At 36.1% G+C, this 16,800-nt stretch overlaps 1 protein-coding gene and 1 pseudogene across 3 annotated transcripts in view; both read right to left on the bottom strand.

The window, feature by feature from the left end:
* Nucleotides 1-16,800, bottom strand: part of LOC125857558 (F-box/LRR-repeat protein At3g48880-like) — a 104,860-nt gene that overhangs the window by 80,628 nt on the left and 7,432 nt on the right. The window lies entirely within an intron of this gene.
* LOC125857552 (F-box/LRR-repeat protein At3g48880-like) lies at nt 9,267-16,219 on the bottom strand (annotated as a pseudogene).

Below are 16,800 nucleotides of genomic sequence, written 5' to 3'. Positions count from 1 at the left end.
TCTACACCTACTAAAATTTGATTTTGGTCAACAGTTTTAACCTTTTTTTTTTGCTTATTATGAGAATAGCTAAAAGTACCATCTTTTCTACATGTTTTTGACAGATGAAAAGAATTTTATTTTCTTCCTATATAGAAAATATTTGAATTAAAAATTCTCTTTAAGAAGGTGAACTAATGTTATAGATTTTTTTTCTTAATTCTTATTGGGATTTTGAAGAGAAAATAATTCTTAGTATACATTTTCATAATCACGCTTCACTTTATTATTTAGGTTTTCAGCAAAAACGTACACGCTTTTCTTTACTCGAAAAAAATAGTTGAATTTGTTATGAGATTGATTGACTTGCTAAATAGAGATTATGTATATATGTAGTTTGGCAAGCGTGTAAAGAACGACAATGAACACCCAAAACTCTTCCATGGCACTAGAAAATCACCCTACTACCTATTCTCTCCTCCGGGAATCTTATAGTATTAAAATCTCACTTAACACCCAAGTAATATCCCTTCTCCACAAACCTACCCCTAATTCCTCCCAAAATATCTCTTTGGATCCGTCCCCCACATCTCCATAGATCCCTTTCCACCACAATGGATTTCTTCCCGAAGACATGGGAGTTCATAAAACCAATATTTTGGAGGCAATCAATCACTTCCGCTAACACTGCTATATGGTAAGATCATGTAATGCCACTTTCACCTCATTGATCCCTAAGAAGATTGGGGCTATGGAAATGAGAGACTTTAGACCTATAAGTCTTGTTGGCAGTGTCAATAAAATAGTTTGGTTCTTCCCGAAGTCGTAAGAGTTCATAAAATCAAATATCTTGGGGCAATCAATCACTTCCACTAGCACTGCTATATGGTGAGATCCTGTAATGCCACTTTCACCTCCTTAATTCCTAAGAAGATTGGGGCTATTAAATGAGAGACTTTAGACTTATAAGTCTCATTGGCAGTGTCAATAAATAGTGGCCAAACTTTTAGCAGAAACGTTGAAGAAGGTTCTTTGGAAACTGGTTTCCATTCACCAAATGCATCTATCAAGGGAAGACAAATAACTTATGCATCCTTAATTACTAATGAGGTCATCGATTGGAGGATTAAATCAGGAGTCCCTGGATTCATGCGCAAGCTTGATTAAGAAAAGGTTTTTGACAAGTTAAATTGATTCTCTATTATGAAGAAAATGGGATTTGGCACCAAATGGCTTAAATGGATCAGATATTGTATCTCCATAGTCAAATACTCAATCTTGATAAGCAAAGGACCAATGGGGGTTTTCTCTCCACAGAAATGAATCAGACAAGCCAAGCCTCTCTCCCCATTTATGTTGATCTTGGCTATGGAAGGACTACGCAAGATGTTGGAAAGGCTAGATAGTTGCAATGGATACATGGATTTAGAGTGGGTTCAAACTCAGGAAACACTTTGACCGTTTCTTACTTACTATATGTTGATGACACACTAATTTTTTGTGATGCATAGAAGTCCCAAGTCCTCTAACCTGAATCTTACACTAATGCTTTTTGAAACTTCATTAGGTTTACACATCAACATGATGAAGAGTATTATCTATCCCCGTTAAAGATGTCAATAACACAGAGGAGCTTGCAGAAATTCTGTGGTGCACCATTGTTTCACTTCCTAGAACTTATTTAGGCATCCCCTTGGTGCCAAATTTAAGTTTGTAATATTTGGAACAGGGTGGTGGAGAAATTTGAGAAAATATTATTTACTTGGAAACTTCAATATCTCTCTTTGGGTGGAAAACTCACACTTATCAATAGATTCTAGATAGTATACCAACCTATTTTATGTCCCTGTTTCCCATCCCAAACAAGGTGCGAGGATCTGGAGACATTTCCTATGGGATAGCAATAGCTTCATTCACAAGTTCCACCTGATAAAATGGGACAAAGTTTTGCTTCCAAAATGCAATGGGGCCTTGGGGTTAAGAACTGGAAATTCATAACAAATCCTTACTTATGAAATGGCAATGTGATCACTGCTAAACATGGTAGGAAGGACAACTAGGGCTCTAACCGTAAATCTGCCTTATAGAGTTGGGCCTTGGAAAATAGTCTCTAAATTCTCTCATGGAATTCCCTTCAAACCTGGGGATGGTGTGTATATCAAGCTCTAGAAGGATTGATGGTAAAACAATACAACTCTCATGGAGGAATATCCCAATATCTTCAACATTGCTTTGGATACGGACTCCTCAATGGCTCAAAACAGGACCAACAACAGTTGGGATGTGCATTTGAAAAGGTTTTTGCAGGACTAGGAACTTGGGAGTTTGATGGAAATGTTAGCAAAGGTGGAAGCTCACGGTTTTGATGAAAGGAAACTAGATAGGCTAAGGTAGGGAAGCAAAGTTATATTCACAGTGAAAGAATGATAAACACAAGTTAACAAAGTCAAGTAGCTGATAAATAGCCATGGAAGCTAGTATGGAAGACTAATCTACCTATGAAGATTAAATGCTTCAGCTGGATCACACTAAACAATGCTTGTCTTACTCTAGACAACCTGAATAGGAAAGCATTGCAGTTGGTCAACATATGCTATTTTTGCAAGAATATTCGGGAGAGAGTCAGCCACATCTTCCTTCACTCCCCCCTTTTGCATATGATCTCTGAAATATTTTCCTATGTTTTTTTACTTGAAGTTGGGTGATGCCACAAAGATTAAGAGATGCTCATATGTCTTCGATTCTACAGGCAGTTGATAAGACCATCAAAAAGATCTGGAATTTGATTCCTTCTATAATATTTTGGTGTATCTGGACCGAGATGTTTTGATGGTTCCTCAACTCCCACTTCCACTTCCACTCATGCACTTGAAGCCAAGTGTCCAGTCAACCTTTTTTGCTGGACAATGTAGTCCTAGCATCTAATATTGAACAGTTTCTGACTTTCATTAGCACCCTAGTTTTAGAGCGAGCCAATGTATAGGGGCTTAAAATTCTCTTTTTGTATTTGTGAGTTTTGTCTCTTTGTCATTATGCCCATGTAATTGTGCATCTACTTGATGCTTTAATTAATGGTGAAAATCATTTACAATCCATTAACTTTGTTTTAAGAATCAAACTCTCCGCTCAATTTTGAACAATAGACATTCTTACCCCCTTATCCTGTGCAATGTCTATTTCCCTCAACATTTTCAATTATTCATCTATGTAATACTTTTTTTATATTATAATTTTTTTTATTTTTTTTTTTGAAAATGGTAACGATGTATTATATCACAAGAGTACATGGGTTGTACTCAAACCTTATATACAAATGTACTCTAGACACTCCTACTCTATTTCTATAATGAGTCTAAAACATCAACTATAGAGGCAGTGTCATTTGAGTATAATTGATTACACCAAAAACATAACAACAAAATGCAGTTTAGTTTAACATCCTGCACACTATTTTCTATGCCTTCAAAACATCTGGAATTCCTTTCTTTCCAGATTGCCCACCATATTGAAGCAGGGATAATTCTCCATCTAGTTCTGTCTTTTGCAATGGCACCTGCCTCCTCCCAGCTGTACAATGCCTCAGTAACTCTCCTAGGCATAGTCCAGGATATACCTTCAAGACTCAAGAAAATCCTCCAAAGCTGCCGAGTGTATTTGCAGTGTAGAANNTAATGAAATATTTTCAAAATTATAATTTAAAATTTATTTAAAATATAAATAGGTAATCATTTAGGAATTTAATCATTATAAAATGTATCTCTATTTTTATTAATTATTTTCTTACATAATCTATATTGGAATATGTTTATAAGGTTACGACTTTCTGTTATTTTCACTAGATATTAAAGCTTTGATTATTATTAAAATACTTCTTATTCTACTCATTTATTTCATTATAAAACATCATTAACATATACAATGAATTAGTTATTCTCGCTTTTTTTTTTAGATAAGGGTAACTTAGTACTTCTCACTTTTTTCTTATCTCAAAATATTTTATGTAAGTAATTTGTTACATAGATTTTTAAAAAATATACCATGATTTTAAAGAAGTAAAAAACTGATAAAGGTTGATAATGTAACGGTAAAATAGACATTTAAAACTATTAATTGATATATGGGGAGAATGTCTATTGTTCAACGTTGAGGGGTAGTTTGATTTTTGAAGCAAAGTTGGGGGTGTAATGATATTTTTTTAACATGTTGTAATGGAAAATTGTTACCTTTTGGAATTACTTGAGCTCACCAAGATTGGCCTTGGATATTTTCTATGTTAGATCATGAAACTACACATTCTAGTGTAGGCGTAGAACCAACCTTACGTTTGGAACTATGACAAAGGGCCCCATGAGAGGGTATTGTGCTTTCTTGGTAGTATTAGTGATATCTCTTGATTGATATTAGAATATATCTTGCTTGATTTTTCATTACGTAGTATCTCATTAGTGATTTAGTTTCTATTATGATTAGGAGAAGATCACAATACTTTATTAGTTGATTCTTTCCTTATTTGTTGTTTACTCTCTTGTATAAATACACATACATAATAATAAAATAAACACTTCTCTCCAACAGTAAAGTCTATATGGTATCAAGAACCTAAAAGAATCACTGCATTTTTTTTTCTTCCTGAGCATTTGTGTTTTCCTGCTGCCAATAGCAATGGTTTCAACCAATTACTCTGCTGAGAACACCTCAACCACACCTTCTCCAGTAGTTGTACCAAATTCTCCCACGATTCTCACCATAAATAACAATGAGCAGTTGATCAACATCAACATTGTTGCTAGGCACCTCTAAAGCTCAACAATACAAACTATCAGTCATGGAAATACCAATGGGAAACCATCCTCACTACATATGATTTCCTCCACTTTATTGAACAATCACCAAGTTCAACCACACCTTATTTGTTGTTTACTCTCTTGTATAAATACACATACATAATAATAAAATAAACATTCTCTCCAACAGTAAAGTCTATATGGTATCAAGAACCTAAAAGCTTCACTGCATTTTTTTTTCTTCCTGAGCATTTGTGTTTTCCCGCTGCCAATAACTATGGTTTCAACCAATTACTCTGTTGAGAACACCTCAACCACACCTTCTCCAGTAGTTGTACCAAATTCTCCCATGATTCTCACCATAAATAACAATGAGCTGTTGATCAATATCAACATTGTTGCTAGGCACCTCTAAAGCTCAACAGTACAAACTATCAGTCATGGAAATACTAAAGGGAAACCATCCTTACTACATATGATTTCCTCCACTTTATTGAACAATCACCAAGTTCAACAACCACATCTTTTCATCAACGACAAGACCATCTCATCCGGAGTGCCATTTGCCTCTATATCTTTTGATATTGTTTCCTTTGTCATTGTTGACAACTTTTCACGTGCTCTCTAACAAAATCTGGCAGCAACCTATGTGAAGCCATCACATGCTCGTATAATGCGTCTTAGAGAATCTCTAAACAAAATGAAAAGGGTAACCTCTCAATTACTTCATATCTGAAGAAGATCAAACAAATTTGCAGCACTTTAGCCTCTGCTGGCATCCAAATTTCAATGGATGAGCTCTTCCTTCATGCTCTTCATGGACTTACAGCTGAATATGACACTAACATTGCATCTCTACATGCCCGAGAAACTCTAGTGACATCTGAAGAGCTTCATGAGAAGCTCCCCATGTCTTTTTCTTGGATACTCACAAAATCAAAGTGTTTACCTTTGTTTTGTTCCTATGAAGTCTAGACTACATTATGTCTCCAGGCACAAGGACTTTCTGGAGCATCATTTTCCATACTCATCTATGGAAATTAAGGCCAATCACCTTGGGTCTAACACTGTTGATATATGGGTTCTCTCTCATCATATTATTCCATTTACATCAAGCCTATTTGGTAGCTCCTCCCATTAGATCTACAACATCGAATTCAGGAAGTACATCTCTTGAGGCCGCCACCAACAATCACTTTTCATCAGAAGAGCCTGAGAAATCCATCACATTTTTCCCAAGTATATTTTCTTCCACCTCTTCTTCTACTTCTGCTTCCTCATCGTCATCATCAGTACCAACCCCTTCCACTTCTCCATTCCTTCTTTTGTCACTATACCAAATCATCCCATGGTTACCCGTTCTAAAAACAATATTAGTAAGCCAACTCAAAGACTTTATCTCAATGTTACTTTATCTCCTCAAGCCGAATCATCCCCTATTGCACAACCTTCTAAATTACAAATCACTTCCTCAAATACCCATAGCAAACCCAAGCCTACCAAATCCTTGATTTCTTTCAATTCAATACCCAAACCTATTTAACCTAGGAATATCAGCAAAGCATTAAAAGATCCTAAATGGCGTGCTGCTATGAATAAGGAATTATCGGCTCTTAAAGGTCAAGGCACATGGTCTCTTATACCAGCAAATCCTCATGCTAAACCCATCGAGTCTAAAGTGGGTTTTTCGTGTTAAAAACAATTCTAATAGAAGTATTAGCTACTATAAAGCCTGACTTGTTGCTAAAGGTTTCTTGCAACATCAAGGCGTTGATTATGGTGGAACACATTCTCCAGTACCAAAGCATACCACAATGCGTTTTATTCTCTCATTGGCTGCCTCATTTGATTGGCAACTTCATCAATTAGATGCTAACAATGCCTTCTTGCACGGTACTCTAATTGAAGAAGTTTTTATGTCTCAACCTCCTGGGTTTGTGAATGAGACATACCCCACTCATGTTTGTCAGCTTCACAGAGCAATTTATGGGCTTAACCAGGCTCCACGAACAGGGTATGAGGAACTCAAATCCTATCTTATTTCATGTGGATTTTGCCACTCTCAGTCAGATCATCACTTATCTATTTATGCTAAATCTGGAGTTATGCTCTATCTCATTGTCTATGTTGATGATCTAATTATCACGGATAATCATCAAAGTTCAGTGGAAGATTTTATTGGGTGTCTTACTAATCATTTCTCTATTAAAGATCTTGGGGATTTGCATTTTTTCTTGGGTGTTCAAGTTATTCGCTCACCTTCTGAAATTTTCTTAAGTCAATAGAAGTATGTCTATGAAATCTTAGACTGAGCAAACATGGTTGAAGCTAATCCCATGTGCACACCAATGGCAAGCAAATCTTGTCCCATAAGTAGTGATGGCTCTTTACTTGAGGATCCTAAAGAATATCAGAGTATAGTTGGAAGTTAACAATATCTTCACCTTACCAGACCGAATGTTGCCTTTGCTGTAAGTAAATTGTCTCAGTTTACAAGTGCTCCAACGACTACACATTGGGTTATGGTCAAACGAGTTCTTCGCTACCTTGCTGGCACATCTACTAATGGTTTGTTTCTTTGCAAAGGCAAGTCACTAAATACGCATGCCTTCTCCGACGCAGAGTGGGCAGGTAATCGTGAAGATCGCTCCTCTACTACACCATACATTGTGTTTTTAGGCTCCAATCCAATCTCATGGAGTTCAGAGAAGCCAAGTATTGTTGCTCGCTCATCCACAGAAGCTGAATATCGGGCTATTGCTTCAGTGTCAGCTGAAATTTGTTGGGTCCGTAATTTTCTTCAGAAGTTATCTGTTTTTCTCAAGGAACCACCAGTTATCTACTGTGACAACCTTGGTGCTACCTATGTGTGTGCTAAACCAGTTTTTCATTCCAGAATGAAGCACATCGAGATTGACCATCATTTTGTTCGAAATCTCTGCCAACAAAGCCTGCTGCGTGTTTCTCATGTTTCATCCCGAGACCAGTTGGTTGATCTTCTTAACAAGCCGCTTTCAAAAGCTCCATTTGAAGCACTAAGGTCCAAGATTGGTATATCAGACCGATCTACCATCTTGCGGGGGCATATTAATGATATCTCTGGATTGATATTAGGATATATCTTGATTGATCTTCCATATCTTAGTATCTCATTAGTGATTTAGTTTCTATTATGATTAGGAGATCACAATACTTTATTAGTTGATTCTTTCCTTATTTGTTGTTTACTCTCTTGTATAAATACATATACATATTAATAAAATAAACACCTCTGTCCAGCAGTTAAGTTTATAGCTAGCATGGGTGAGTCGATTCGTGTGGCACAACGATGAGACGACTTGAGTAAGTAGGGTATATGACAATAAGTACATAGCCTAGTTGTTTTCAAGTTGTGTCTGTGATAGAGTGGTACTCCCTGTAAATTAAAAAAGTTTCCTTATTTCATAAGGCTTGGTGCTTAAAAATTGGTTAGGAGCATGTTTTTTTTATGACCAGTTAGGAACATGTTTTACTTATTGTACTCTCTCTTCGACTCAATCATTAATTGATATAATGTTCCTTTTTATATCAATTTTATATAAAAGAATAGTATGATAGTTCTTTAGGAGTGCAAATGCCGAGCCTTACCAAAAGTATCTACAGAGATGTGGAGTTTTCCTTTGGTTACTCATATAGCATGCAGGAATAAAACTCGCTGCCTAGTGCATTTTTCTTTTAAAGAGTGTTGGTTAGAGAACGTATTCATGCTTTGGTTTTAAATTGTTCAACATGCTTTGGTTTTAAATTGTTCAAATGACGATGTTTTTAAATTCCAAAAGATTTCCGCATGTATCTATTGAGCATATAGATGAGCTCTCTTGTATGGTTTGGTTCGTTCGGGTTAGGTAGAGCATCAAGTTCCGGTCACGTGGATTCCGGGGTGTGATGCTAAAGAGTGTATTTGGTATGGAGGAAATTATTTTTCAGAAAATGCTTTCCAATTTTTATATGTTTGATTGGTCAAAATGTTTTGGGAAACATTTCTCCAAGACAAAAGTTCCTTAAAATAAGGAATATAACTTACGTAATGGAAGCAAGGAAAACAAGTTCTATAAGTGACACTCCACGTCCAATGTCTCCTCCCTACCCACCCAACACTCCAATCCCTATCCCTTCACCATCCCACCTAAGCCACCCCACATCCCCATCCCATATAATTTTGGGAGATTACATATAGATGCTCTTGGAAATATTTCTTTTTTTAGAATTGGACGAAAAAATGTCGAGGGAAAAGATTAGCTAGCTAAACACATGGTGGATGGGTAAAGCTCGTCTAAGAGTGTTCACACACTTCCATTTCGAGGTTCCAACAAATGCTATGACGCTTGCCACCTGATATGTCCTTCAGCCCCTGGTAAAGTAACATCCATTCATCAAGCAATTTTATTTACAGTTCCAAATTCCATTTTATTACTCAGTTCTGTAATTAATGTCATACACACAAGTTTACACATTTTACGGGACCTTTAACTCAAGAAGCAATACATTCTTAAAGTTGTCAAATTGCAAGAGATCTCACCTCATCCACTTTCCAGAGGCCCTCTTCATACTTATACCACCTCATCAGCCCTTCATCATTTCGAGTGCGCTGACACATGATGCATGAGTCACTCATGCAAGTTAGGAATTTGCATAACCTAGATGCTTTTTCAAGGATTGATTCATCAAGCTCGATCAGAATTTTCTTTGGTGCAGGTGGAGGAAGGTCTTCAGTAATTATGCAATGAGATATGTTGAGCACTTCCAACTTTTTAAACCATCCAAGATAGTAACCAAGACACTTTTAGATAACACTGTGCACCTCACACTCAACACTTTCAAGTTTGGAAGAAATGATACCAATGTAGATGCAAAGAGCATATCACAGTGCCCCATAATCTTGAGCTCAGCAAAAATTTTGCAACTCCTTGCAATTTCCTCCATGACAAATGGAGGATTCACTATACTAGGCATCGTCAGTGATTCAAGACCTTCCCACATACGAATAGCCCTGCAAATTCCTATCTTTTCTATTCTGTTCCAAGCAGGCATAACAAGACGTTTAAGACGAGGACACCTGAAAAAGAGGCAATTTAATTAACAGTTTTCTTCATTCTCACAGTAAATTTTGCATCTCCTGAATTTGAATAATGGAAAATCATAGGGCATCTGAGATGTCAGATACCTGAACTCTGGAATGATGCTTGCTGTCGGTTTCTTGATTTAAGTTATAGTACAATAGAAAGATGAAGGTTTATAGGGGGAATACCTCTCAGCTGTATAAGTCAACTGGCCGTTGCAGACATACAAATTGTAATGGAAGATCAATATTAGTATGTTTCCACAACTGAGGTTCAAGCAAATCTTTAGGAGGTGGGTCAATGTTTTATCAGACTGTGAGTCCACATATACGTACGGCTCTCGTGGTGTTTTGATGAAGTTTGATTTTAGTACTGACAAGTCCAGCATCTTCCAGAGAAGTTGATCACAACAAGCCAATCGCCACGCATTACAAACATGAGGAACTCCAGCAGACAGCTCAAAACGGTCAAAGAACTTGAGTATCTTCAACAAGATATCATTATCAAGGTCCTCCCATCTCCTTACAGGAAAATCTCCTTCCTCCATCACAAAAAACTTCAATCTCCTGAACTCCTGTAGAAACAAGAAAGGTTATTACTTCTCTAGATCCATGAATTACATTTGAATTCCTGACAACAAATTAATGTTGCTGATTGCCATTTTGTATTCTTGTGAATATACTCAGACCATGAAGCAGAAAAGTTAAGCCTTGCAATATGAAGAAGCATAAAAGAATGTACAAATACGTCTGAGGAATACTAGGATTCCAAAAAGTGAAGAAACTAGGAAAATTTGAACTGGAACTTAAGTTGGTCATAGAAAACGAGAGAGAACTAAGTTCTTGCTGCAATAGCTGTCGGAAGTATCACATTTTGGATAAATATTGACATTACCGAAAGCAAAATGATACAAAAAGGAGGACGTAGCATCGATTTGCACATAAAATTCCCTTGAGAGGAAAATTCAGTGTACTTAGATTAGAATGGAAAAGCTGAAGACTTGTTATATATTTTGAAGAACAAGACAAGAACAAAGAGAACTGGGGAATGGGACAAGTGTCTGCTGAAAGGGATGCATATAGTTTCCAACAGCAATGAACTATATAGCCAACCCCGACTTGTTTGGGATTGAGGTGGAGTTGCACTTAACAACCGCAATGATTCAAACTTAAACTAGTTGAGGTCGGCTATAGGAACACTCAATATCCATTCCGCTCCATTTGGAGCAGTTTCATTCCAATATTAAGATAATTGATTATTAAGGATTCTCTATTACTAACTTTTACTTGATAAAACAAAAATGGTTATAAGGCACTGTTCAAAAAAAGAAAATGCTCTCAGGCACGAAAACCAAAAACCTTCTCTCTTCTACTTCCTATGAGGGAGAAACATCTTTTCTTGACACTTTTCCGGCACTTCTTACCGGAAAATCTCTCTCTCACCTTCCTGAGTTATCACCTTCTGTGGTTACTCTCTTTCTTTTTCCTTCTTTGAGCATTTTTATCAGCCAGAAACTATATTTTAAAGGATGGAGGACAATAGGATCTATTTCAAGGTTTAAATTATTCGATATTACTAGGTGGGAAAATGACAAGTCTGAATGGTATGAATGGGTGGAAAGGAGTAGGAAAATGATGTGAAGGTCCACTGTGAGCAGAAAAGCTATGGAGTGGATATGCTTTTGTATGAAAAGAGGCCTCAAAAGATAAGAAGGAGATCAGGAGATGGAGATTTTTTTGAACCTCAAAGGCATCTCCTGGACCATGCCCAAGAAGGTCTCAGGCTTTGAAGAGTTGGGAGGCAACAGGGGTGAATGCAAAGGACAGAAACAGATGGAGAATCAACCCTGCTAGTATATGGTGGACTTGTGAGAAATATATACGAAAAATATTATTGAGAGCATCGAAAACGATGTCCAGAAAGTCAAGTTAAACTGCATTTTATTGGTTATGTTTTTGGTGTAATCAAGTATACTCCAATGACACTGTATCGGTAATTGATGTTTTAGACTCAATATAGACCGAAAACAGTGGAAAAGGAGACATTTGTATATAATGGTTTCAGTACAAGGGTTGTACTGTTTTGTGATATAATACAAAGTTACCTATTTCAATAAATAGACAAAAAAAAAAAGGATTCTTTATTACCTATTTCAAAAAAAAGACAAAAAAAAGGATTCTTTATTACTAATTACCTGTTAAAAAAAAGGATTCTCTATTACTGAAGGTTATCTATATTTTCTACCGAAATGCAAATCAGTAATGAACAAAAAGGACTCCTGGCAAACAACATACTAATATAAGTGTAGCAACATTAAAAAAACCTTATCCTATCCATTGGAATTACTATGGATCTTGTGCTTCATTTATATTTTGTTGTTTGCTAATTCAACAAGAATTTCAAGAACTTATAAGTCCTTTAAGACAACTTTGTCCATGTGATTGAATTGTTTACCTCGTCCATTAACATTCAACCATCATAGTGTCACACCGGTGCATCTGAACTTCTAATTGTAGGCATTTCCAAACTACAATTCAGGGCCTTCTTTCCTTTTATCTTCTACAGGTGCTTTTTGTACCTTGTCATAATCATCACTTATTTTGTCTAGTTTTGTATGACCACACACCATCATACCATTCACATTTTTACAACACTCATTTTTTTGATATATCGGATCTCAAATACCCAACACTCACTCCATAAATCATCATTGGTCCCACAACTGTCTTATAAAACCTATCTTTCACGCTGGTATGTATCTCCATATTGCATACCACTCCTCCATTTCAACTATAGTGCTTTAAAATATGTGTTGCGTCTTCGTCGATCAGACTATCACAATTCACTCCATTGACGTGGAAACAGAACCTAGACACATGAATGATCTATGTGAACTCACTTTGATGATCTCAGGACCTGAATAAAGAAGTGGTGTGACATTATGTCTAGAGATTGAATAGAGAAATGATATTACTGTTTATCCTTACAGTAAGGAATTGATAAGAGAAATGGTATCAAGTATTTTGTAATGTCCCGAAATAAAGTGTCATATAAATTGGGAGAACTAGAGTGTTGATAACAAGTCTTCAACAACATAACCAATAATAGTTAGTAGCGAGATCTGTTCTAAATTGAAAGCTAAACTAGCAAGTAAAACTGATGAATTGGCAATCCTCTTCCAACAAAAGCTGGAAAAAACAACTAATTTTAGATTAAAACTTAGCATCTAAAAGCACAAAAACCACATGGGACTTGAGTCCTACATTGATACAGAAATGTGTTGATGTGGGGCATATGTAACCTTGGGTTCTCCCATTCCAATAGCTACCTTTTAGGGTGTTATTCTCCCTGAGTTATACAAAGGGTATGAAAGCCACCCACTACCCTTCATACTCATCTTGCTATGAATGGTGATGCAGGTATTGCAGTGTTCCCTCGGGACTAGCTGTTTTTGTCGCACGTCTACTACAGCATTCTCTTACTCAATTTTTTCAGTGATGTCTGTGATTTCTCATTAAAGGTAAGATTATTAATATCCTACCTTATATAGTATATCCCTCCAACCCAATAGCCATACATTTTTCAATTGCCTTCCAAATAAAGTAAGGATATTTAATCCTGAGATTTTGTTAGGCAGTTCTCCTAAGCCCTAATTTTCTTTTCATGAATTTGAAAGCTCAAATGTTTTTCTCTTTTGCATCTTCTGGATGCTTTCAGTGAAACTTTGTACTTTGTCAAAATAAAAATAAAAAAATCTTTCCCATCAATCTCTCTAACTACTAATCATGTATCTAGAATTTATAGGTTAGATGCCCCGAAACCCAATTTCTCTATGTAAAAAAAAAGACAGGATAACCAAAGCACCATTTGCATTTAACATATGCAACTAAAAAAAGCTGTAATAATTTTTCAAAAGAAGCAACGTTCTTGATTGGAGTACAACGAAAAATGAATCGTCGCAATAACAAAATGATAAATCACAGGTAAATTAACACCAATCTCGACAAAGATTTAAACTTTAAGAACAAAAAGATCTGCATTTGATCATACCACACTAATAATTGAAATGCTGAAAACCAAGAAACAAAACTCAGACAAGCATAAATTCAAACCTGTATGGGCAAAACTCAATTGTTTCTGCAATTAAATTCCATCAAGTGCCAAAAAAGGGGGAAAACGTTCCACAGGGTATACACTAAATTCTCTTAAATGAAACGAACTAAGCAGGCCCACACATCAGGGGAAAGTTGTTTTGGGCCAAAAAGACAGAGACAATTCTGAAACCCATTTAGGTTTTAATGAGAAGGAACAAGAGGACAAAATTAGAGACATAAATGGGCTTTCAGCCATTAAGTCTTTAGCCTCTCAGTTCCTGGAAGCAGTCAAAGCGTGGGAGAATTCAACAGAGGATGTAATAAAGGAGAAGATGGCGGGAGAAAGAGTAGCAGGTGAGAAGAACCACATGCAAACACAAAAATCAAAACAGATCATTGAATTGAGTAGCATGAGTGAGCATTCCGAAGAAGAGATTGCGACCAAAGATTTTAACCAGACAGAACTACAGCTGCAACAAATCCTTGATGCTGAACCAGTGGCTATGCAGAACTTGACAGAGGAAGATCTGGCTGAAACCAAGGCATCAAATTGGGTCAATTCACATATATTGGAGTTGAGCAACACGTATGGGGTAGCATTTGAAGGATTTGAGAAGGAAACACCTGCACTACTCATGAGAATCGATGGAAGGAAAACAGAGCTTGATAACAAGAAGCAGGGGAAAGCTATTACCACCCCAAAAAGTAGGGGCATAGGTAAGAATGAATTGAAGAAGCTTCAACCTAGTCTTAACAAAGAGGTTGAAGGTGCTAGAAACAGGGGGAGGGTTCTAAATCTGACCTTTAAATGAATATTAAACTGATCACATGGAACGTGAGGGGTCTTAACAACAACACTAATAAGAACCTGGTTAAGACGTGTTTGCAAAAATGGAAAGCGGATGTGGTTTGCCTACAGGAAACCAAGGTGAATAAGGGGATTGAGGGGATTGCATATCAACTATGGTCTTGCAGATGGATGCAACTCGGGTTCATTGAAGCAGATGGAAGCAAGGGGGGAATACTTCTTATGTGAGACAGTAGAGTACGGACGGGCACTAAGGTGGAGGAAGGGACCTATTCAATCACTTACAAATTTCTTTTCTTTTTTTTTGACAAAGAATCACTTACAAATTTCAGTCTACACATAATTACTTTTCCTGGTATTTCACTGGAGTATATGCCCCACACAGAAGAAACGAAAAGTTAGAGTGTTGGCAAGAGATGGCTGCAATGAAAGAGTTGTGTGGAAGACCGTGGGTCACAGGTGGAGATTTTAACACTGTGAGGCACATGGTGGAAAGAAGGAGGTACAACAGAGTCACAAACGTCATGAATGATTTCTCCAGATGGATTGAAGAATTAGAGGTACATGATCCTTGTCTAATAGGAGGAAAATTCACCTGGTTCAGAGGAAGTAACCACCAAAGTGCAGCTAGACCCCATTTGAAAAAGAGAAGGCTCACAACAGTCCATTATTATTTGGATTTAGGCTCAATAGTCCCTACTCTCTCGAAGGTCTAGACCTATGTATGAAGGAAAATTTGTTAAAATTGCCTAGAGATTTTGTTTCTCACCTATAGTTACTTCAAGTTAATTACTTAGTATGTAAATATGCTTCTGGCAGAATGATTGGAAGTTCATTATACCTGCAAGGCTTCCTAGCGGTTGTTAAATGGGTAGAGATTCAATCGACTAGGTGACAATATTAGTACAAGTCAAAAGCTGTAAATTGAGTTGGCTGTGATAAAACCTCTCCGCATGGATAGATACGGTATGACTAATTTAGTAGAACATCAATATTCTACAATCAGTAACTTCCTTTTTTTTCCTCTACCAAAAGTTCCCCAACTTTCCACAACAAAAATCTAATAATTCTAAAATTCAAAGTCAAAGCTTCACATAGAAAGTAAAAAAGATGGAAAAAAAGAAGATTCTGGCGAAAGAAAACCTATCCAGGAAACATAATAGCTTAGAACTCTTATAAAAGTAAAAAGTTACCTGATAGATCTGAGCCTTGATTGCCATCTTCTTTGAATCAGACCCATCAATTCCTCTTCAGAATCACTGTGCGTGGCATCTCTTCCTCGAAATCTCGGGTGGTGACCATGATCAGCTGAACCAGAAATCTCCGAAACAACATAGTAGAAAGTAATATAGGTTGTCGGAGAGGGAGCTGTGATAGAATCTGTCATATTTTGCCATAGCTCTACGGCCATACTTGTAGACGAAGAAGACGAAGAAGAGGAAACCACAATATAAGCTTCCTCCAACAATTGAATGAAATTGAAAATTAATCTACACTAAAATAACAAATAACCTTGAGTTTTTTTACATCATGCTTGGATGATTACTTATATTGGATTGGTAATATTAGTTTAAATATTATATTTATTCATTTACTTTTAGTTACTCAAATTTTATTGTATTAGTATTTAATTTAAATGCAACATTTGTTTGATAGTTCTGTGTTGTTTGTTTACATATTGTTGTGTATTCTCATTTATCTTTATTTATTATTATTTTATCTAATTAGTGAAATTTGAAAATAAATAAATAATGCAACAATCAAAAGTGAAAATAAGCTTTGTGGTGTTTTTCAAATTCCATGTATAACTTAAAAATGAAATGGTATCATTGTCAAACGTTGATTTTCAAATAAAAATTTAAAAAAAAATGATTTTTCTTTATTAATTTATATGTAATTTGCTGTTTCAATAGGTCAATAAATTAAGATCTTACCACAAAAGTTTCTGAACTTATTTTTCATGATTATCCTAAAAATAATAAGATAAAATAAGTTGAATTTATCATTTGCATATTTTTTAGATGTACCTAAAATGT

The sequence above is a fragment of the Solanum stenotomum genome, chromosome 3 (assembly GCF_019186545.1).
Source record: "Solanum stenotomum isolate F172 chromosome 3, ASM1918654v1, whole genome shotgun sequence".
NCBI classification, from domain to species: Eukaryota; Viridiplantae; Streptophyta; class Magnoliopsida; order Solanales; family Solanaceae; genus Solanum; species Solanum stenotomum.
Note: the sequence above shows the minus strand (reverse complement) of the source record. Positions and strands in the feature narration are given on the sequence as shown.